Source organism: Podarcis filfolensis (genome assembly GCF_964270895.1).
Source record: "Podarcis filfolensis genome assembly, chromosome: 5".
Classification (NCBI taxonomy): Eukaryota; Metazoa; Chordata; class Lepidosauria; order Squamata; family Lacertidae; genus Podarcis; species Podarcis filfolensis.
The window spans coordinates 75,517,020-75,539,743 of NC_139608.1; the positions used below are offsets into that span (position 1 = coordinate 75,517,020).

At 41.2% G+C, this 22,724-nt stretch overlaps 1 protein-coding gene and 1 long non-coding RNA gene across 7 annotated transcripts in view; one reads left to right on the plus strand and one right to left on the minus strand.

The window, feature by feature from the left end:
* Window positions 1–22,724, minus strand: part of GRID1 (glutamate ionotropic receptor delta type subunit 1) — a 702,351-nt gene that overhangs the window by 326,826 nt on the left and 352,801 nt on the right. The window lies entirely within an intron of this gene.
* Window positions 1–22,724, plus strand: part of LOC310763053 — a 199,942-nt gene that overhangs the window by 567 nt on the left and 176,651 nt on the right. Inside the window, exons 2-3 of the long non-coding RNA XR_014548434.1 lie at window positions 8,284–8,451; window positions 9,584–9,633. This is a non-coding gene — a long non-coding RNA (uncharacterized lncRNA). The remainder of the gene's footprint in view (window positions 1–8,283; window positions 8,452–9,583; window positions 9,634–22,724) is intronic.

Genomic DNA, 22,724 nt, shown 5'->3' on the forward strand with positions numbered 1-22,724 from the left:
ATTTTAATAGAAAATTTTGAGTCAGAAAATTGAGATAATGGTAAGTGTGCTTAATGTGCTTTTAACAGATTCAGTCGTGTTCAGTATCTGCTGCAAAGCTTTCTTTTTCTCAAAATAATTGACAATGTCTGGAATTTATGAGATGCCATCGTAGAGTTAGAAGGAACCACAAAGATCATCTAAGTCCAATTCCCTTCAGGTCCTCATAGCTTCCTGTCCAGCTCCACACATCACAGCTTCACCAATAGTCCATGTTCTTTATAAATTGATATAGCAAATGTTGAAATTAGTTTATGTATGTTTGAGGCAGCCAGCATGGTGTATTCCATATACTACAATGGACTACAATGCCGTACTTTCCTGACCATGTTGACTGGGAGTTGATTTTAAGCTACCTTCAATCATAGAATCGAAGAGTTGGAAGGGACCTGCAGGTCATTGAGTCCACCCCCCTGCAGTGCAGGAATGTGCAGCTATCCCATATGGGGATCAAACCTGCAACCTTGGTGTTGTCAGCACCATGCTCTAGCCCAGGGGTAGGCAACCTAAGGCCTGGGGGCCGGATGCGGGCCAATCGCCTTCTCAAGCTGGCCTACGGACGGTCTGGGAATCAGTGTGTTTCTACATGAGTTGAATGTGTGCTTTTATTTAAAATGCATCTCTGGGTTATTTGTGGGGCATAGGAATTCGTTCTTTTTTTTCTTCAAAATATAGGCTGGCCTACCACATGGTCTGAAGGACGGTGGACCAGCCCACAGCTGAAAAAGGTTGCTGACTCCTGCTCTAGCCAGCTGAGCTATCCAGGAAGATGGTTTCCTTTACTTACCCCTGCCTTCTTATAACACAAAGGCTGCATCCTTTTGTTTCTGGCCTCCTTCTAGTTTGGAATTTTTACATTTGTTAAACACACCTTCTCCTAAGGACTTGGTGCAGCACATATATCCCGTTTGATCACGAGCTCCAGACATGCATAGAGCACTCAACTGCATGACAGTGTCCATGCAGTTTTGTTCCATGTTTGCCTTCCTCCTCATCTTGCTCCATAATCTGATGAGCCCCAGGATAGGAAGACGGCCTGTGAGGTTTATAATCTTATACATTAAACAGAATTGCATTACTTTTGTACTTTAAAAAATGCAAGGTTTTGGGGGCAACAGCTGAATTCTCTTTGTGTGTGCACGCCCGTGCACACACACACACACACACACACACACACACTCCTAACCTGATTTTATCAAAATGCTCACTTTACATCCCTGTAAAGCTAAGACACAGTGTTTCATTGCGAGAGACATTTGCAGCCAACACAGTTCAGCAGGCAATTTATTCGATTTCATATTTCTTTTAGCTGGACTATCCCATTTCTGATGTGTGTACTGAAGTTCAACCTCTTAGAAAAATACACCTACTGTATCTTCATTTATTTGTATAGCCTGTCATCAGGGCATAAAAACAAAGTTCACTCAGGAGACACACAAGAACAGAAGGAAGCCGAAAGGGTAACCTTTGTGAGATGAATTTATTTTTTGAAAATGGATGGGGAATTGGGGAGGGAGGGAATACTAAAGTAGCATGATTCACTCTCTAGCATTCACATTAAGATTTATTCAATTACCGCAGCAGCGTAACAGAGCCAGGATAGCATGTGAATGCTGGGTGGGTCAGTATGACCCTCAATTCTAAAATCAAGACTATACCCTTATGAGAGAATTATCAGAAAGAAATTGGTGCCTTGAAAGAGAGACCTAATGTCTTTATAATATCTGCACATTTCTTTAACAATGAGGACATCACATATCTTGCGATAAATTCAAAGCCTTGAAGAATATGCTAGGAATAGACTTTGAACTCTGAAATTTCAGTGGTGCCCTGCGTGGACCCAAAATTCAGGGGGACCTCACCTCTCACCTTCTCTTCTGCTCACACAGTACATCATAGTTGTGACACTATGTGACGCCCCCTAGACTCAGCACCCAGTGTGGCAGAACCAGTCACGCTGCCCTAAATTCGCCTCTGAATACACTCTATTTGGGATCACGTGTGTGAAATTAGGCACGAACTATACCTGTTTCCAAATCTACTTCAGTAGCTTGTCTTAGCCTCACAGACATTGTAAGCAATATATAAAGGGGTAGTTCTAGAAGAGTACCATGCTAGTGCTCTTCTCATTTTCCCTTTCATGTTTCCAATCAAAATTTGCAGGTGAGTGGGATCACAGATGCCAGCCCCATTTCATTGTTGTTGTTGTTTAGTCATTTAGTTGTGTCTGACTCTTCGTGACCCCATGGACCAGAGCATGCCAGGCACTCCTGTCTTCCACTGCCTCCTGCATTTTGGTCAAACTCATGTTGGTAGCTTCGAGAACACTGTCCAACCACCTCGTCCTCTGTCGTCCCCTTCTTCTTGTGCCCTCAATCTTTCCCAGCATCAGGGTCTTTTCCAGGGAGTCTTCTCTTCTCATGAGGTGGCCAAAGTATTGGAGCCTCAGCTTCACAATCTGTCCTTCCAGTGAGCACTCAGGGCTGATTTCCTTAAGAATGGAGAGGTTTGATCTTCTTGCAGTCCATTGGAGTCTCGAGAGTCTCCTCCAGCACCATAATTCAAAAGCATCAATTCTTTGGCGATCAGCCTTCTTTATGGTCCAGCTCTCACTTCCATACATCACTACTGGGAAAACCATAGCTTTAACTATACGGACCTTTGTTGGCAAGGTGATGTCTCTGCTTTTTAAGATGCTGTCTAGGCTTGTCATTGCTTTTCTCCCAAGAAGCAGGGATCTTTTCATTACCATTTCATTACCTCTATGCATTAGGCAGAATGTTAATTGCAGGTGCTGCACATATACAACTGTGTGCACATATATGCATACAGCTTTGCATACTTCTGGTATCATAACTGTGCTTAGCTTCCCATTTATATATGTAGGCCCTATACAGGTTTTCAACCTTTTTGAATCCAGGACTTCCTTGGCCAACCACATTCTTTCTGAAACTCCCCTGTGGAAGCCACTTACACTGGGGTTCCATTACAGGATGCACATAAGTGGGGATTTCCCTGTTCCGCCCCTTTTCGGCACCATTTTTGACTCATGTTTAACTGGGAATGCATGTATCCTCTGAATGTTCCTCAGAGAGAAAAAGCTCATGCAGGGAGATACGGGCTGCAAGTTAATGAAAGAACAGCCCCTGGGGCTCCCCTGAACGTTCCTCAAGTCTCCCCAGGGAGCCACAGCACACTGGCCGAAAACCAATGCTATGCACACAAGGGTGTGGGTGTGTGCATGTGTGTTATGCTCTGCTCAAAGGCAGAAGCCTGAGGCAGTGCCAGCAGACAAGGGAGATTGGAGGCAGGGCCAGACGGTACTATCCCACTTCCCTCTATGATTTACTGAACATGTAGAGGGGGATGTGAGAAGAGGCCACAATACAAAAGTATGATCAATTTCACCTTGTGGAAATTGAAAATGCTATTTGCTATATTGAGGGGGCTGTATGCTACAGTCACAGAATATACAGCCTTCAAAATTACATTTTGAGACAGTAAAGTTCTGTGAATCAATGGGGCATCTCTGCTGCTTGTCACACACCCCTTTTAAAGGTAGAGGAGTATTTCCTCAGAGGGTGGTGCAACAGGAGAGCTTACAACCTCATAAGAGGCTGGAAATAATGCCTAGAAAATACCAAGTTAGGTCCATCTGAACCTTTTCCTCCAATGACCTACCATGGAGGAGAGAGGGAACTGGGTGGACTCCTTGGGACAGAAATGAAGCAAGGAGAAAAGAAATAAATATGGATGTTTTGACATTTCAATTAAGGCCAAATGAGTCTAGCAATTCTGTACCTGCTTTTGTGTGTGAGAGGTTTGTTTTTGTTTTTCATGGCACTAATGGTAGCTTCTGGTAGGAGGGTGATTTAGATCAGGGCAAGAGCAAGCAAAGAAAGGATTTCAAGCACCACTTCTGTGTCCTTCAAAGCAGTGACACTTGAGATCCTAATCATGTGTCTACTTTGACCTTAAATGTTCATTAGATTTGGAGTTTATTAGGTTCCTGTCTAAATAATCAAAAAACTATCTGGAAAGTTAATCTAGCAATGATGAGGAAATGGGTCATGAAAAGGACATCAAAGGTCATTTAGTCAACTCCCCTAGGCCAATGCAGGAAAGCCATTACTGGACTTTTCCTGATAAATGACCATCCAGGGTCCACTTAAACACCCTCCGTGAAGGAGAATCCACTATCTACTAAGGAAGTCTGTTCCATTATCAAATAATTTGTACCATCAGGAAGTTCTTCCTAACATTCATTCGTAATCCTCTCTATTACAGGAACTCACTGGTTTGGGTCCTATCCTCTGCATCAACATAAATTTGCTCCAGACATGAAAATGGCTATCATATTACCTTTTAATCATCTTTTGTCCAGGGCGAGCCTAGCCAGCTCCATTAGTCCTTCCTAATAGGAGCTGAGCTTATGCCACTTGCCATCATTGTTACCTTCATTTGGGTACAGTCTCCCAGGTGTAGCCTGATCAAAGCAGAAAGGGGTGGTCCAAAATTGCTTCTTATGAGCCAGACAATATGCTGTTGGATGCAGCCTAGGATTTTAGCTGCAGCACTACATGGCTGACTCACAGTTAATTCGTGATATGCTAAGACCACTGCTTTCTGAAGAGCTGAAATCAACAGAGACATGCAGTCATTCCTTTATTCACACCTTGAGCTGATCCACAAAACCAAAACAACCACATAAGACCTGCCTTGTGTTAGAAGACACAATTTGAAGGTTGAATAGAATGCTGGATGAGACAAGTCTGATAGGACTTATGCTTTCATATGACAATAAAAAGTAAAGGTACCCTTGCCCGTACGGGCCAGTCTTGCCAGACTCTAGGGTTGTGCGCTCATCTCACTCTATAGGCCGGGAGCCAGCGCTGTCCGCAGACACTTCCGGGTCATGTGGCCAGCGTGACAAGCTGCATCTGGTGAGCCAGCGCAGCACACGGAATGCTGTTTACCTTCCCACTGGTAAGCGGTCCCTATTTATCTACTTGCACCCGGGGGTGCTTTCAAACTGCTAGGTTGGCAGGCGCTGGGACTGAACGACGGGAGCGCACCCCGCCGCGGGGATTTGAACCGCCGACCTTTCAATCGGCAAGTCCTAGGCGCTGAGGCTTTAACCCACAGCGCCACCCGCGTCCCTCATATGTTGGTTTCTTCCCTGGTAAAATAGTTTTGGGTACTCCCATATGACAATAGGAGTACCCAAAACTATTTTACCAGGGAAGAAACCAACCATGTTGCTAAAGAGGTCATCAGAACTGATAAAGACCAACCTCGAATTTCACATCAGTACAATGGAGAAAGGTGGGAGGGATGCTCACTTTTAGTGCTTTAGCTCAGAATAATTTCAGCCTTAAAGGTTAAGATTCAATACACCGTACAACGAGTTCCATGTATTCAATGTGTGTGTGAGAGAGAGAGTTCTTAAAAAGCTGACTCCTGTGCAATACACCAACCCACTTTTGGAACATGTGAGAGGGATGCCGTTTATGACAGGGAAAGATGTTTACTGTTCAGAAAAGGGGGGAAAACATTCCAATGGACATATTGAAGCCCCTCAGCACGCTTTGGATCATGGCCAAGCTTAACTGAATAGGGGAGGGAAATGGTGGAATCTATGAAACAGCACCATAAGTGTCTTTCCTGCAAACAGAGTAAGGTGTACCCAAAAATCTATTGAAAAGGACCTTACACTCCCTTTTGTAAAAGTAGCGTAACAGTATCTTTGGAGCAAACTGCACAGTTGAACCTGCTTGCATATTTGTTGAAAAGTGGCACTGTCTCACTCTCAGACTCTTAACAGTCAGCCTCAAGAGGATATCTCAGTGGTTAAAGAACAATGCTCATGCTTTGACAGATAGGAAGAAGCTTTAGAAAACTTCACTTAAGCATTCCCAAATCAGGGAGGCATATATCTAGAAAAAGAGGTGTTGGAACTCACCATGAATGCCTCCCTTGTTCTCTTAGAATGGCAATAGCACCCACTGGAGAGGTGCCGGAACTTAGTTCCGGCTGAATATATGTTTGTCTGGCTGAATATGTTTATACACACTATAAACATGACAATTTTACAATTTAACTAAGCCAAGGGATCTCAAATGAAGCTCTCCCCATCCCCCACCCCTGCAGAACATGGCATCTGCATCCCCATTGTAAGATTCTATACAAGACTTCAGACAACCATCTTGGAAGACAGAGGAGTGATTGATTATATGCATAATAAGCGCCGACATCTGAATGCCTAGACTGAAGGGACTTTGCACAAAGCAGCCCAGCTTCTTGTTCAAAAGACAAAGCCCATCAAATGCATAAGAAAACATCTCTGATCAGCTCAGTACATTTGCAAAACGGGCTCTTTGATTTGTCCGCCTCTAGGCCAGAGACCATTCATTCCAACACAAGAGATATCGCACACAGAGGTGGCCCTTGCTGGATCAGGAAATGTGGGCACAGGCTAGATGCCCTGGGCACCTCCGTTGCCCTGAATCTTTGGACATGAGGTATTGAATGTGGGCCCTGTTTGCACTGCATGGTGTGAACCACCAATCACTGTGTCAGGCTACACAAGCCTTGTTGGGCACGGCTATATCTGGATGGGAGCCAGAGTGTTTTGAAATAAAAGTGAACAGCGGCAGAACAAAGGAGGACACCTTTACATATCAAAGGTGTTTTGTGTTTTTAAAAGGGAGAGCCATTCATTACTCTCAACAACATCCTGGTGCACTCCCAAACCTCTTGCTTTTGCTAATGGCACTGGTGAATGGGCAATGAGAGGACTTAGCCGTGTTTTCTGAATTTGTGTTATAGCAACCCATTGTCACAGCAAATAGAGTTCTGCCATCTTTCAGCTCCCTTTACTATAAAGGGCTTGGTATGGATCTCAGCAAAAACTTATGGCAATTTCGATTTGCAGCTTACCACTTATAATAAGTACATTGGCTGGGAAGATTACAAGATCCCCTTTCCAAAGTCAAATTAACATTTGATTTTTATTTTTTTTAAAAAAAAAGATCATTTGGAATGAATTAGTTCTTTCCATAAATATGTTTGTGATACCACTTTGTGATAGTTACCTGTTTGAGAGGGGGCTCCCATGCCTTTTATTTGTAATATTTACTAACCTAACATCTACTCTGACAGCTGAAAAACAAAAGCTTTCATTCTTATTACAGCTCATTCTCTTTGGCAGATATTTCTCCCTCCCTGACCTCTCCAAATACACATTGGGCTTGAAATGAATGGTTTTCTTTGATTCCTTTTCTCCAGAGCAATGCAGCAGTATTTGATTGTTTTTTAAGGGATCAAGCTGCTTTTTCTATTGAGTAGCACCATCTAAACTTATGGCTTCAAAGGAAATAATATTTTAAAAAAAATGGCACTAAGTCCCTGTGCTGTTTCACTCCCACTGGCAAGATGAGATACATTATAACATCACAACTGCACAATGCACATTTGCATTTCAAGTTCCACTAGCTGTTGGCTCTACCTCCAATCTAAAAAGTACTCCGGCATGCCAGAAAATATGCTACAGTTCAAGATTTTGGATAGATCCTTAAAAAAAGTCCAGCCCAATCAACACTGCTGATCTTTATTTGGTGGTCATCTCAGCTATATATGCATCCTTCATATGTCAGACATAACAAATCACTAATATTGTGAATATATGAATGGAATTTCTGAGCTAGATCAACTGTAGAAAAGTTTCTCCTCTTCTCACGCCACTCCACGCATCCCCCACAATATTTCTCTCTCAGTTCTGACTGAATACCGCCCTGCTATTCTATGCTTTGGCCTCAGGGCTGTTCATGTATTACCTCTCTGTGACTGTACCATCAAGTGATGACTGGCAGAGCTGTATGTGTGAACTTTCATATCAGTTCATGACATCTGAAATGCAGTGTTTTTCAATGTATTGAGTCCACCTATTTAATTACTTGTCATCAGGTGCAGATAAATCTAGATATACATAAATGTGAGTACTGGCCTCAGAGAAAACCATTTATAAGCAAAGCTCCCAATTTACTGCCACCAGAAAAAGCCATAGCATTAAAAATACTATTGTTGATGAGACTCAATATATATATTGGGGGTAATTCCCAAATTAAACCTCAAATATCTACAGATTGACTATTAAAAGTAGACTGTAAACAGAAACTAGTGAGGTAGTGAAATATTACTTCTGGACCCCAAAATTTAAATGTACTTATCATATTTATGTTCCAGCTTTCTTCAACAACAAATAATGAGGTCTTCTAATTTACTTGCATAGACCACTGGAGACTACAGTGATTTAAAAGAAGCCTAGAATTGACTTCACAAATTTGACTAAAGCAAAATTTGAGGACATTTTGAAGTGTCTTCTTCAAACAAATCATCCAAAGGAATTCTGAGGTAAGTTCACAGAAGCCCAATAATATTAGAAAAGCTTGCTGGGGACAGACAGTATGGAATCTGTATACCTCCAAGTTGTCATGGAATTCCATCCTGAGTAAAAACTGAGGTAAATGAGGAAGGTTCTTCATAAGTGAAACATCTACAGAAATTTTGAATAGACCCCGACAGAATTTCAGTACAGCCTGCAAAAAATCACAGGTTCACACATCTGTTCCACTAACAGTACCTTCTCTTAATAGGCTACCTCTCAGGGCTAAACTAGCCATGTTTTGGGAGATCCAATCAACAGGATTCTTCCAATTTGATAGAAGAAGATTATTTTTTTTAAAAAAAAATGGCAGGAGTGTGTCTATAATTCAGATCAGGGCCATAGTGCTGTGGGAAAGAGGAGCTGAGTCCCTCCCCCCCATCCTTTACCCCTACTGTAATTTGCCTCCATCCAAGCTTCTATTTGCTCCACAAACATCTTTTCCCCAGCCATATTTTCCAATTTTCAATGCTTCCCCTTGGTTGCTTTTATCTTTAGAGAATAATCTTGGCTTTTAGACTTGAAGGTGGTCTTCTCATCTGCATTTTCCTAAACAGTGATGGGATTGCTCAGACAAGGGGAGCAAGAACTGTCCAGGAATCGATTCACGCTGTACGTCACAAGCATATCTGCTACATGTATATTAGTACTCGTGCTGACAGATAAATAAACTGTGAAGGGGAAGTACATGCTTGCAAACATCTTGTGGGTATGCAGTGGTTAGGCATAGCTCCTAAGCACAGTCGCTACCTGTTCATCGCAGGTTTGCCTCCCCTCAATGTGAGGGGTTGTCCACACCAAGTGCTACTGTGAACATAGCTAACACACTCACTGCATAAAGTGTGCGTGTCAAAAATTGCAAAGTTACTCAGCTTTAGAGACAGCCACCTTGAAGAAGTAAAGGGAATCCCAAGGAAAAGCTTGCTTGAGGCTTGTGGATTGAGCAAAATCCGAACATTTACATACTTGTCTCTGGCTAATGTTCTTTGAATTCTCTTGACAGCACGATTATACATATTCTATATATTTTAAAATTCGGAAATATCACAGAACAGATCATTTCTACTTTAAACAACATTAAACTTGCCCTTGTCATTTCAGCTCGGAGTTTTAAATTCAGCACCATCATTAAGTCCATCTTCAAAGTCAAGGTAACTGGATTTTCTTTCAATAGATTGCTCTAGAGAAATCCTTTTCATTTTAATGGAAAGATGAAAGCTAACCTAAAAGCATCTTCTTGCACAATATTCTAATAGCAAATATATCTGCTTTTAAAAGGATGATATTCAATTCAGTGGTCTATATCTACCACTGGATTTTGGCCTTTAAAACACATTGATTTTTTCCCCCTACTGACTTTCACAGTGCAAATGTCATTGTTAGATATAGCATTTGAACCAAGTAATGGATTCATAAACTGGATATAGTGGGGTGTTTTTTTTTCAGATTTTACCTTGGTCTCTCACTCTAATAACAACCTAACAACATTTTGGAGGAAACATCCACCTTTTAGTTTAAGTTACTGGATAGTTTTAAAACAGATAGTATTTGATTTTTTTATTTTTAATTTTTGGAAAGTGAGGCTGATGGTTGCTCCAGTACTAAGACAGAGAACCTATAACCAGCACATAAATATTTCATTTTTCAAAGGAAGATTTGACCAGTAATGGCATAATTATTTCAATTTGAGAAGTAACTGAAATCTTCATGTTTATGTGATGGGACAAGAAGACACACACTCTTATCAAAATGGCAACTTATAGACTAATTCCAAGTCAATGAATATGGTAGAGGACATCCTTCCATATAGAAGACTTCTCAGAGAAACTATGAGAAGGATCCACCTACCCAGACTTGTCCACAGAAGTTCTTCCCCTTGCTCAACAACATTTTCCTCTCTTCATCTCCTTCCCCATGTCCCCTAAAACTGGAATGCTTGTGCAAATGAATTCCACCCAATGTAATCTCTCACAACATACAGGAGCAAAAGGGGCAATCTTAAATATATACCTCCACTCATTCCATTGGAGAACATACATGATAGTGCAAAATAGAGGGCAACCCTATCATGAAGGACAATTGTAAGGGGTGCCTACCACACAATATTTACTGTGACAGCCATTGAAGACAGAAATTCATCTTGCTTTTACAAATTCTCCTTCACTGGTTGCTATGATCAGTCAAACAGTATTGATGGTGCCAATTAATTTCATGACATATGTTAATGTTGCATGCCACCCCAATCCCAGAGTGGTGTGAGATTCCAGAGGTCCCAGGAGCTTACCCAGGGTTCATATTTCCTTTTGGAAATGACTGTGGGGGTCTTTATGATATATGGTTTATTTACACATATATGCCTTCTGAGCCTGCAATGGAGGGGTTCACAGCAGTTCATGTCTCCGCTCCTCCACATGCAGCTGCTGGGTGACCTTGGGCCAGTCACACTTCTTTGAAGTCTCTCAGCCCCACTCACCTCACAGAGTGTTTGTTGTGGGGGAGGAAGGGAAAGGAGATTGTTAGCCGCTTTGAGACTCCTGAAGGGGAGTGAAAGGCAGGATATCAAATCCAAACTCTTCTTCTTCTTCTTCTTAACACCCCAAAAGGGTCCTATTTCTCCCATAGCCACAGCCTTGGATTCAAGCAGAAATCAAACATTGCTCTGACACTCTCTCCAGTTTGCTGCTTTTCCTCTCACTCACATCACTGCCACTCAAAACTCTGGCTTTTTCTCTTGACAAAGGAGACACCACCCATTTGCCATCTCACACTGAGCCCCTTAATCCCCCATCACCTCACCAGGAAGTCCAGGAATTAAAAGGCTTGATTAGATTTTAACACTTGCTGGATCTGGGGATTAGAGGGGTCTGGCATGCAGTTTAACACCCACAAAAAACTCATAACATTATTTTGAGATTTCCACTAGTAAAGACGAACATACAAAAAAGGGGGAAAGATCTGATTACCAAGCAATCAAAGATAGAACTATTTCTGCCTCTTGCTTCATGCTGTGGAACATTAGACTATTGGACTGCCTACTGAGCTACATTTGCACCACTGGCATGGGGTAGACTGTAGCAGGCCTCACTGAAGGATGAAATGCCCATTTATCACAATATAATAATATAGTTAAATGTGCTACAGTAGAATAACTATTTTGAATTCTGCTTGAAGATTTTCAATAAAACTATTGACTGGACTGAAGCGAGACTGTTAACAGCCATACTTGAATTCAAAGTTGGAGCAGAGGCGTAGGTGGTACCCGGTGCACAAAATTTCTTGTCAAGCCCCCCCCCCCCATTGATTCTTTTTTTTTTTTTTTTGCCAGCAAAAATGGTTTTACGTTATTTCATATTTTCTTACAAAGGAATAATAATAAGTAATAATAATAATAATAATAATAATAATAATAATAATAAACTTTTATTTATATCCCGCCCTTCCCGGCTGAAGTCGGGCTCAGGGCGGCTAACATCAGATACATAACATTGGTATAAAATCAAACAATAATTAAATTACCTCCTAAAAGCATGTCAAAATCAAATTAAAGTCTAATTAGATGGCTTTCCGCAGGGTTAGGGTTGGGGACAGTAAGTGCTCCACTGAATTGAAATTTCAGCCTTCATAACATGGGAAAACAGCCAAGTAAACAGCTATTTTCGTGGAGGACGGTCAAGATATTAACTGATATGCATGAAATTTCATATATAGCTATATAATCCCTAGTGTAGTAAGATAAGACCTTTGGAGCAGGCATTTTCAAAAACAAGTTTTTAACGAACTGCCCTAGTAGGGCAGTAATTGTTCCTTGATAATTTGTCATCTCCCTCCATGATGGAACCTGTGGCAGACCACCTCCTCCCCACCCTTTCTATGCCCCTGAGCTGGAGTATGAATTCTCCAATTGAGGGCCCCTAAGGTCAGTTGAAAAGGGACACGGGTGGTGCTGGGGGGTAAACCACTGAGCCTAGGGCTTGCCAATTAGAAGGTCAGTGGTTTGAATCCCTGCGACGGGGTGAGCTTCTGTTGCTTCCGTCCCAGCTCCTGCCAACCTAGCAGTTTGAAAGCACGTCAAAGTGCTTTCGGTGGGAAGGTGGGAAGGTAAATGGCATTTCCATGCGCTGCTCTGGTTTCGCCAGAAGCGGCTTAGACATGCTGGCCACATGACCCGGAAAACCCGTCTGCAGACAAACGTCGGCTCCCTCGGCCAGTAAAGTGAGATGAGCGCCGCAACCCCAGAGTCGTTCACGACTGGAATTAACGCTCAAGGGTCCTTTATCTTTACCTTTTAGGTCAGTTGCTCTCACAGTCAGGATGTTCTGTTCTATTGAACAGGCAAAAGGTCAAGTCCCCACTGTTTGTATCATACCTGGTCAACCCAGAGACCTCATACATCCTGCCTGGACTGACGAGGTTGCATGCTCCTACTCCAGTTTCCACTTGACTAAGGTCTGGGCACCCACGTACTCAGACAACTCGCTAGTCCTAGCTTTAGGCTCCTGTGTTTCTGGATTACACCCCCTCAAACATTAAGAGGCATTTACATATTGCCATGTGCAATGATTTGTAAGTTTCAGGGTTGGATAAGTTAAATCATCTCAGACAAGGACTACATCCCCAAGAAAGGAGTCGCTAGTCAACTTTCACAAAGGGATTCTCATCCACAATAATGCAGTGAAATAATTAGCCTCCCCTTTCTGAAAAATATACCAAAATTTCTTTAAAGCAAATGAAGTGTGAAGGAAACCCAATTACAGGGAGCTGAACATGCAACAAGACCTGAACATGCAACAAGAAATGACAGGGGACATCCTGCGCAACAGGCATCACGCTCTGTGCATTCAGTCAAATGATGGGGCCAGTTAATTCTATTATCACATTAAACACCAGTTTTAATAATATAATTCCTTTGGCTCATTAAGATATCTTTATTACTCTATGAACACAGTTCTTGTTAGATTTTAATCGTCTGTGGAATTACATTCCAGGACACCATAAAAATCCAACTGATGGTAGGTCCAACTCAAGCCCATAACCCAAATTTCTACTGAGACTGTCATCAGCTTTGTGGGAAAGGCTAGGCTGAATTTTCATGAGCTTCAGTTTTCATACTGAAATCTGCATTTTCAACATGTGGTGATGTTTTTGTTGAGCAGTATATAAATGGTGCAAAAATCAAAATTGTTTCACTATTGCTTGTCCAAGCACAAAGAGCCACGCATATGCTGTGGCAAAAGCTCCAAAAGGGCCATTTCTAGGGCTTGAAAAACTGGGCTTAGTTTATAAAAATTCTCCCTTAAGCTTTCTTCCGATATGTATCCTGTATCAACCACACCTCTGCTCTATCCACCAATCTCACCCACAGTAACAGGATTGCAATAACAACAGAACTGAAACAGGGTTTCTGAATTCTTTTAGCCCCAAAATGGAAACAACAATGGAAGTACCAACGAAATAAGAATGGCAGATGAAAATGATGGACTTTGCGGAACTGGTGAAGCTGACAGGAAAAATCCAAAACCAGCATGATCAAGTATTCCAAAAAGATTGGGCTAAATTTATATGACATTTGAAAGATCATCGTAAGCAATTAACACCACTAGTAGGGTTGACTGAAAATTTGTAATGAGAAATTTTCTTCCTTTTTATATTTATTTAAATTTTGAGATATTTCGTAATGAGTTTAATTGGAAAACGTATAAAATGCTACGACATAAAGGTTAACTTTGACAGCCATAAGGCGGGAGGGAAGGAAATCGATAGGCTCTAAAGAGCCAGAGAGGTAAAGTGGATAATAATGGTGTGATTGTATATTGTTAAATGAAAAATTAATAAAAGTTATATATATTTTTTAAAAAAGAACTGAAACAGGGTGGATAGTTTCTACCAAGCCCTCATGATATGTGGTCTTTTCATTTCCCTAATGAAGGTGTGGAAGTTGTTTTTCTTTTGGGAACTAGTTACCTTACAATACAGGCTGAGACTTCAGAAAAAGAAGATCAAGTCCAAATCCCATCTTTTTTGGAAGAAGAAAACTAGCAATATGTGATTTTTTTGTTTTGTTTTTTTTTCTCTCCCATGGTTTAGATTACAGAACTGAGAGAGTGACAAACAGATTCATTCCATGGTTCAGTTCTCTTGAGCATTCTCCATGAATTTTCAACATAACTTTTGCTTCCTCAGATTTGGCACCCTTCTCCTTCTCCTTTTTTCTTTTTGCATCACCCAGTTTTCTTAATTTGTTTAATGTATTGCTTGCCATGAAATATCACAAAGAAATTAACATAAAAATATTTATAATAAAAACATGGTTGGCATCCATCTATCTCGGGAGACTATGGAAGAGTGCCCCCTTTGCGGGTGAAGTCAAACTGTTGGAGAGTTACAGCGCTTGCTGTGGGTGTAGAGAATGATATGGGAGAGAATTTTTGGGTTGCAGCTGGGGCAGATGAAGGCGTCCAGTTGTGCTGCTGCAGATGCACAATGACATTTCTTCTTTCTGCACTCTTCCCAGAGGTCTTTCCTCCTCTGGTCATAGACTGAAATGAGAATCTCCCCTTGTTAAAATGTGGCATCCACCCAAATTTATCAGGTTCCAACAGAGAAGTGATTCTCTGTTTACTTCTTCCTTTGGTTATTCCTACTTTTAATTTATTGTACCTCCATGGCATCCTAGATTTCATCTCCTCTAATATAACTGAAGTGAGGAGGTTGCTCTTTTTTCTTTTTTAAGTCTGGCAGTGTAGTGCACAGTGAAACATAGACAACAAGCAGCACAAGCAATGATCAATCATACAAGTATCAGTGACACATGCTGTCATCCACTTGGCAAAAAATGAGACATCAGCAGCAGGCAAACAAAGTGTCAAAGCATTGCACACAATTCTGGAAAAGCCAAACATTTGTCTTTCTTCAAATACGTACAGTATCCCACTTCCAAGCTGATATTCCCATAGCAGTTTATAGCTAAACATTAGTTACAGAATACTAAATGCAGGTGGAGACTCTACTAAACTCAATAATATCAGCTTCTTCGAATTAACACTGATAATAAGAGCAATCAATTGCTTAAGCAGAAATGATAGCAATAACAGCTGGTTCCAAAATAAAGTCAGGACTCATCCGTAGTATCTATGCAATATTACATTGAGGTCCAGCGCCGAGGGCCTTCGGATGGTTCCCTCACTGTGAGAAGCGAAGCTACAGGGAACCAGGCAGAAGGCCTTCTCGGTAGTGGCACCCACCCTGTGGAATGCCCTCCCATCAGGTATCAAGGAAATAAACTACTATCTGACTTTTAGATGACATCTGAAGGCAGCCCTGTTGTGAATGGGCAGTAAAATAGCAAAAGTAATAATATACAGTGGTACCTCGGGTTACAGATGCTTCAGGTTACAGACTCCAGGTTACAGACTCCGCTAAGCCAGAAATAGTACCTCGGGTTAAGAACTTTGCTTCAGGATGAGAACATAAATTCTGCTTCGGCAGCGCGGCGGCAGTGGGAGGCCCCATTAGCTAAAGTGGTACCTCAGGTTAAGAACAGTTTCAGGTTAAGAACGGACCTCCAGAACGAATTAAGTTCTTAACCAGAGGTACCACTGTAATGTTAGAAAGTGTAACATGAGTGTAAAAAACAATCTTAATTTCACATGTATGCTCATGGATGATAACTGGTGATGACTGACCAAAAACAAGACCTTGGGATCCTAATGGATAGCTCAGTGAAGATGTCAATCCAGTGTGGCAGTTGTGAAAAAGGCAGATTTCATGCTCTCTCTCCACGGTCAAAAGCAGTAACGCTTCTGTATCCCAGTTACTGGAAACCGCAAGAGGTTTATGGTTTCCCACAGGCATCTGTTTGGTCACTGTGACAGGATGCTGAACTAGATTGACCATTGCACTGATCCTGCAGGCTCTTCTTATTTACAAGACTCTAGCAGGTCACATGAACAACTGTATAACAACACATCAAAAGGAGGGACAACATAAAGTAACCGGAAATCGTGGGTATTCCTGATGAAAAAGGGACAGTTGAAGTTGAAACTGGGTGAATATTTGTATGTTTTGGAAATAATTTGCTCCGTTCCAAATTATTCCAGGGCTTTCTGAATGGACCATTGCTATTATTCATGCTTGCTTTTCCAAGATCCAAGCATGCATTAAACTGAAGGGGGTCATAGTTGGCATAATTTCTATTTATTAGTAGGCTGTTTCTGTACAAAACTCAAAACCAAAATCAGGCGCAAATTGAATCAGAACCTATTGCCCATAAAAGAGAAATATCTATTTTGCACAGTCTTTGTGAGCCATTTGGTGGGCTGCTAACAATGTTAGGAAGAGCCAGCAGGGATTAAGAAAGCAGATACTATGTAAAATGCCTGCTCTGAAACAAATTATAAATTGAGTTCTGCTAATGCATTTCAGCCCTGACTTACAATAATACCTCCAGCTATTTCATTTCCATCAATAGGCATTGGCAACATTCTGTAAAGAACTTTATAAAGAACATTTATAAAACCTTAAATAAAAGATCCCACAATACATGCATTGGGCGAAATGTTTAAAACGTGCACTGACTTTTTAGGAATGTGTCCAACTTTTACGAAAGCCTAGGGCCTACAGAAAATATCAGAGGAACCTGAAATTAGCTTTTCCAGATGTTAGGCTATTCCTCTGTCAGTTGGCCTTGTGGTTTTGTGAAACAGGACACAAATGGTTCAAAGAGATGATACCAAAACTGCATTCACACAACATTGTATTCTAGAACCAATGGAGACTAAGCGATTGCAGTTGTTTTACATAGTCCATACACAATCTGAATCTACTACATATTATTTTGCCAACGGAAATTGCTTCTTGAGAAACTGAGTTCATTCTGAAAAGAAAAGCTCATTACCCATTATTCTGGTGGCCCCATTAATGGAGGGAGGGTATCAACATCTATCCAAGGATGCCATAGGTGGATATGTACCAAATTCACAATCACTACTCCCGTCTTCATTCACCTGGGGCATGTGCAGGGAGGAAAAGGCATGGATAACATATTCAAGGGGGGAGGGGTTGCAAACATGTGTCAAGGAACTACACCAACTCTTATGGATGGTGGGCTCTTGAATCAATCTAGTTTGAAAGCAGCATGTTGAGGATGACCATGAATTATTTCAAATCGAGAAGAACTATGCTTTTGTGCTACAAACAGGTTAGTGTGTATGCAGCTGGAGTATTGTTCATCTAACGTTTTCTATAATGAATGATGCTGTGCTGGAACCAGTAGCATTTCAGACACAGCTCTCTTAACATGTTGCACAATGAATAATCTGAAGTCTTGTGCCATTGCACCACCCCCAAACAACAAGATGGCACCTTCACGAGTTGCTTATGTTTCATCTAAGCCATGATTTGATTGAATCTCAACTCCTTTCCTTTAAAAATAAATAAATATGCAGACTGTCCTTTACACTGCCTTATCAAACCCAACCTCTGTCAAGCATAGAGGGAATATTTTGGACAGCCTCACCCTGCAAATCCCATAGACCTGGAGAAACGTAGAGTTAAACAGGAACAAAGTTATAGGGTACAGAAATACAAGAATTCCGAAGTGACCCAAAGTTTTGTGGGGGATCTGATCCAACTCAGGGGCAAGGGGGTTATTGTTAAATTGCTTCGTTCTTTGCCTCATTATTCTTCTCCAGAGTTCATGCACACCCACACCCACCCACAAAATATGTATAAAAATAGTTGCTTTTTTAAAAAAAGAAGTCAACATTTGTGACTCTAATTCTGGTTTATTTTTATCTTTCCAATGACATCAGAGTGCCATCTGTTGCATACTCATGTAAGGAAGATTAGAGATTAATAGCCCTATTCTCAAAATATATTTGAAGACATCCATTTTCCTCCCCTATCAGCATGCGACAATAAGTATGTAGGCATTCCCAGTGTGACAAAGGATGGCTATTTTTGGGTAAAAAGATGAATGGTGATCAAAGTAGTTTGAGAGGATCACCCACTGTAAGATTGCTCTCATTTTCATGTAAACGTCGGTCTGAGAGCCATTATCCCAACCCCATTATGTGGATGTGAGAAGTAGTGAGGAAAAAACGGTAAAATTAAAATGACTCAGAGTGAGAGAAAGCTCTCAAGACAGTATGGAAGTGTACAATTGGGTGGTTCATGGAGAAAATTCTGAGTGGGAGAGTCTCTCAGGTAGACTGCATGAGTCAGCCAAATGTGGGCATCACAAATGGAGCTAGGGAGATTGTCACTGACAGAGATCACACATGGCATTCCTGCTGAAATTTGAATTACTTTAGCAACTGAATGTGCAATTAAGCAAGATCAATAGTCAACTGAACATTTCATGTAACAGAACTGGAATTGGTGCCACTGTGGTTCCACAAGGGCCCTCAGTGAAAAGAAAAGAGAAGAAAAAGCCATAGCCAGGCTGACAGATACACAAATTGGTTCTTTTGGTTCAGCCCCTGAATTAGCCAATAGACCAAAGTATATCTCACAAATCAGCCTTACAAGTAAGTATTTCAGAGAAGATTGCCCCCACCTTGTTCTAATTTCTGAGCCTTGCCTTCACCCGCTTTCATTCTGCTGCTACCACCAAAGACAATTCTCTAAAGCCCAATTCAGATTTCCACCTAGGCCGCATATCCCTTTCCCTCCCTTTTTTTAGTCAAAAAGGGGGATCACCCAGAACATACAGTATATTAGGAGTGGGGAGGGGAATCAAGCTTACAGGATCTACTTTGCTGTTTTGGGAACCCCGTTCCACCAACTGGAGCTGGGTGCAGAAGTCAAATGCTTTGAATTCAAGAATTCCAAGCCCAGTAATTTGTTTTAACTACCAGAAGTGAAGTGAACTTATCTCCCTCCATTTCAGCAGTACAATTTGAGAGTGCTGGATGTTAATGCTATTATTACACAGCTGTGAGTCAGAAATGCCTGCTAAGCTACGTCAGGTCACCCAGAGATCCAGCAGAACGTCCCAATCCATCTTCTGCAAAGCAGGGGATGGTTGGCTTCTACAAGATGAAACATTGATAAATGCCTGAACGGGAGTTGAATTTCAAAATAATGTGACTACAGCCAGCCTTCTCATACCAGAATAAAGTGAATCATTGTGCAGGTTGTGTACCAGGATTAAATATCATACTGGCACATTCATGATATGTCATGGAAGGCATAATAAGAAAAGGTGGTGGAAGTAAAAGCTTAAATCAGTAAATGATGTAGAGTCACCCAATAAGTGATTCAGCTAAATTATCTGTCGGAGAAAAATAGCTCTGTGCGCCTCGTGTCAGTGAGAAACTTTCAGTTAATGCTGTGCCATGATGAACAGTACATAATATTTAGCTAATTAAAACCAGAAGAGAGTTGGGGTTAGATAGTTCACTGTATTATAAAGATGTGGCACAATTTATTTAAAGACCCATGAGACGGTTCCGGATGGCACTGCTACCTGCACCATGAAAGGGAAGGGAAGCAAGCAAACCAGCAAAACCATCCTCTTCTTGTTAACTTTAAAGTTTAATCTGTGTTTGTTTAAATTTCTGTGTGCCACCTGGAGTCCAGGTTCTAAGGGGTTCTAAGAGGAAAGTGTGATATAAAGAAAATTATAATACAATAATAACTGTGCTATTTAACACTTTCCAGGGTGCTGGCTCTCTTACAAAGTGCTCCAACCCTTTCTCTCTCTCTTGCAGCTCCTCAACTCCAACTTTTCAGATTCCTAACTAAGCAAACTTCTGACTAGCCCACTCTATTTTCTAGCTTATTTTCTAGCTTATTTGCACTCCTCCCTGACAACCTTTTAGCCAATTAGGAGGAAGGTAGAGTATTACTCTATCTTTCTTTTTCACATTTGAACATAGACCTTGACTCCCTGTGAGCAATTTCCTGAGCAAAACAACCCCTTGTACTTTTAACTCTCATGGGAACCTTTGACCATCCTACGCTTTAAAGCAAAAAGCAACCATTTTAGAAACCATGTTTTACAACCAAATACCCAACACAAAATGGGTGGAAGTTCTCTTCCTTCACACGTGTGTTTTCAAAGATTACAAATGGTTTGACATGTGCTATACATGGAATAAACCCTCCCCCCATTCCTGGTTTAAATAAGATCATGTAGAATATGTATCCCTCAATTCTCCCTTCTGAGGTGATCAACTTTCTAATAATTTCTCTAGTCTTCATGTTCAGACACTTAGGCTTGTCTGTGTTTCTGTATTTCAGTTTTCGTGAAACTTCAACTCTAAGAGTTTGGTTTTTAACCATCTAGATTTCCAACAGACTGGACTGTCCATACAATTTACCAGGTTAAAAGGTAGCAACCCTACAGAACCAGAGTCTACACATCTGCAGAAACTGCTTTCCATTGGCAAATTTCTTATGCCTTTCAAAAGAGCGATGACCTTTGAGCTTTGAAAGAAGCTTCAGATAAAAACCGCAGTCTCGATGAAATCTAACCACATGTAAGCTAGGCCTTCTTGTAGTCTTTTACTTTCACACACAATATATTTTATTCGGTTTAGAGGCCATTTATAAAGAAAATGTGGCTTACACAGGATTTGCGGAGTTGCCTCCTGCTAAGTTCCTTGTAGCAGAGAGAAAGTGAGAATGTCCTTTCACTTTCCTGTCACGTTATTCAGTGCTTTATTCCAGCACAGTGCTTAGTACCAGCAGAACTTATCCCTTCTTTCCAGCTTCAAAACAAAAAGGATGTTTTTTTGGAGGGGTTGGTATTCACTCAGATTATCACATGTAGTTCAGAACTGGGCAACTTGGCTTTATATAACAGATAAGGCTGAAGCAGTAAAAGCCGTTTGTACAGATTCTTGTACCTACCGATATCTTTCAACTATCTCCATAAGGAACAGAAAGAGTGTGCCTTCTCTTTTGTCCAAGTCTGTCTGTATATCTACTTTCAATCAGAACTCTCCAGAACTCTGAAGGTCTATTGGAAGAATAGTATAAAACTACAAAATCATTTCCAGTTAAATCACTAGACGGCAGGTGTGGGGATCCTTTGGCCCTCCAAATGTTGTTGCACTCCTGTCTTTTCTGGCTATTGGAGCTGAAGGGAGTTGCAGTTCAGCAACATCTGGGTGGCCAAAGGTTCCCCAAACCTGCTATGCAGCAAGGGAAGAGCAGCCATATATGTTCAGCAAAACATATGCAGCAACATCTTGGTGCAGCAGAACATAGAGCAAGGCCACCGAGAGAACCCAGCAGCAGCTGTAGAATCTGAGGGAAAGGCAAACTTTACAAAACAAAGGACATAGTTCTCATATTTACAAAGATAGACTGAAAACAATAACTTAGTGTTGTGTAGGGAGCTTTGGGGCCCAGTGTATGCACTAATTTCCACATGGAAAAGGATAGCCTACACTCTATAGAAACTCTGTTCCCTTCTATGTGGTGTTTGCAGCCAAAATCACAGATACAGTCGTACCTTGGATCTCAAACGCCTTGATTCCCGAACAAAACAGCTCCCAAACGATCAAAACCTGGAAGTGAGTGTTCCAGTTTGTGAACCATTTTTGGAAGCCGAACATCTGGCATGGCTTCCGATTGGCTGCAGGAACTTCCTGAAGCCAACCAGAAGTGGCGCTTTGGTTTCCAAACATTTTGGAAGTTGAATGGATTTCCGAAATAGATTCTGTTCAACTTTCAAGGTACAAAATACAGATAAGAAAATGACTAGTACACAGCGAGTTCTTGAACTTCACAAAGAAACCCTCTCTGTGTGGTCACTTCCTTTCCCTCCTCTAGGCAGGAACTATGTACCATATGAGACAATCCTTTATATTTTCTTCTGCCTGTGAGGAGACTCTCTTTCCACCATGCCTCTAAGCTGACCAGCTGTGCATGGCCATGGTTCCTGCTTTCAGCCATGTTAGCTAAGACTACCAACTTTTATTAAACTGTAAGTATTTTTCTGTGTGTACTTTTGCTGTATATGCTGCCTGCATTGAAATGTAAGTAAGCCCTTTTTCTGTTTATCTTACTAAAAATGTGTGGTTCATTCTCTGCAATGGGGGTGGAGGTCAACAGACCACCAATTAAAAGGATAAAAATGTATAACTGTCCAATTCTTAAGTTTTAATACACTGTGAAACTTGTAAGTGCTTTACTCTGCTAAAATGGATTCACAGCCCATTTTTCTTTTTGTATTTCTCCCACACACATAGGATAAGAGGTTTAGATCTAAATCTACAGATTTAATCCTCAA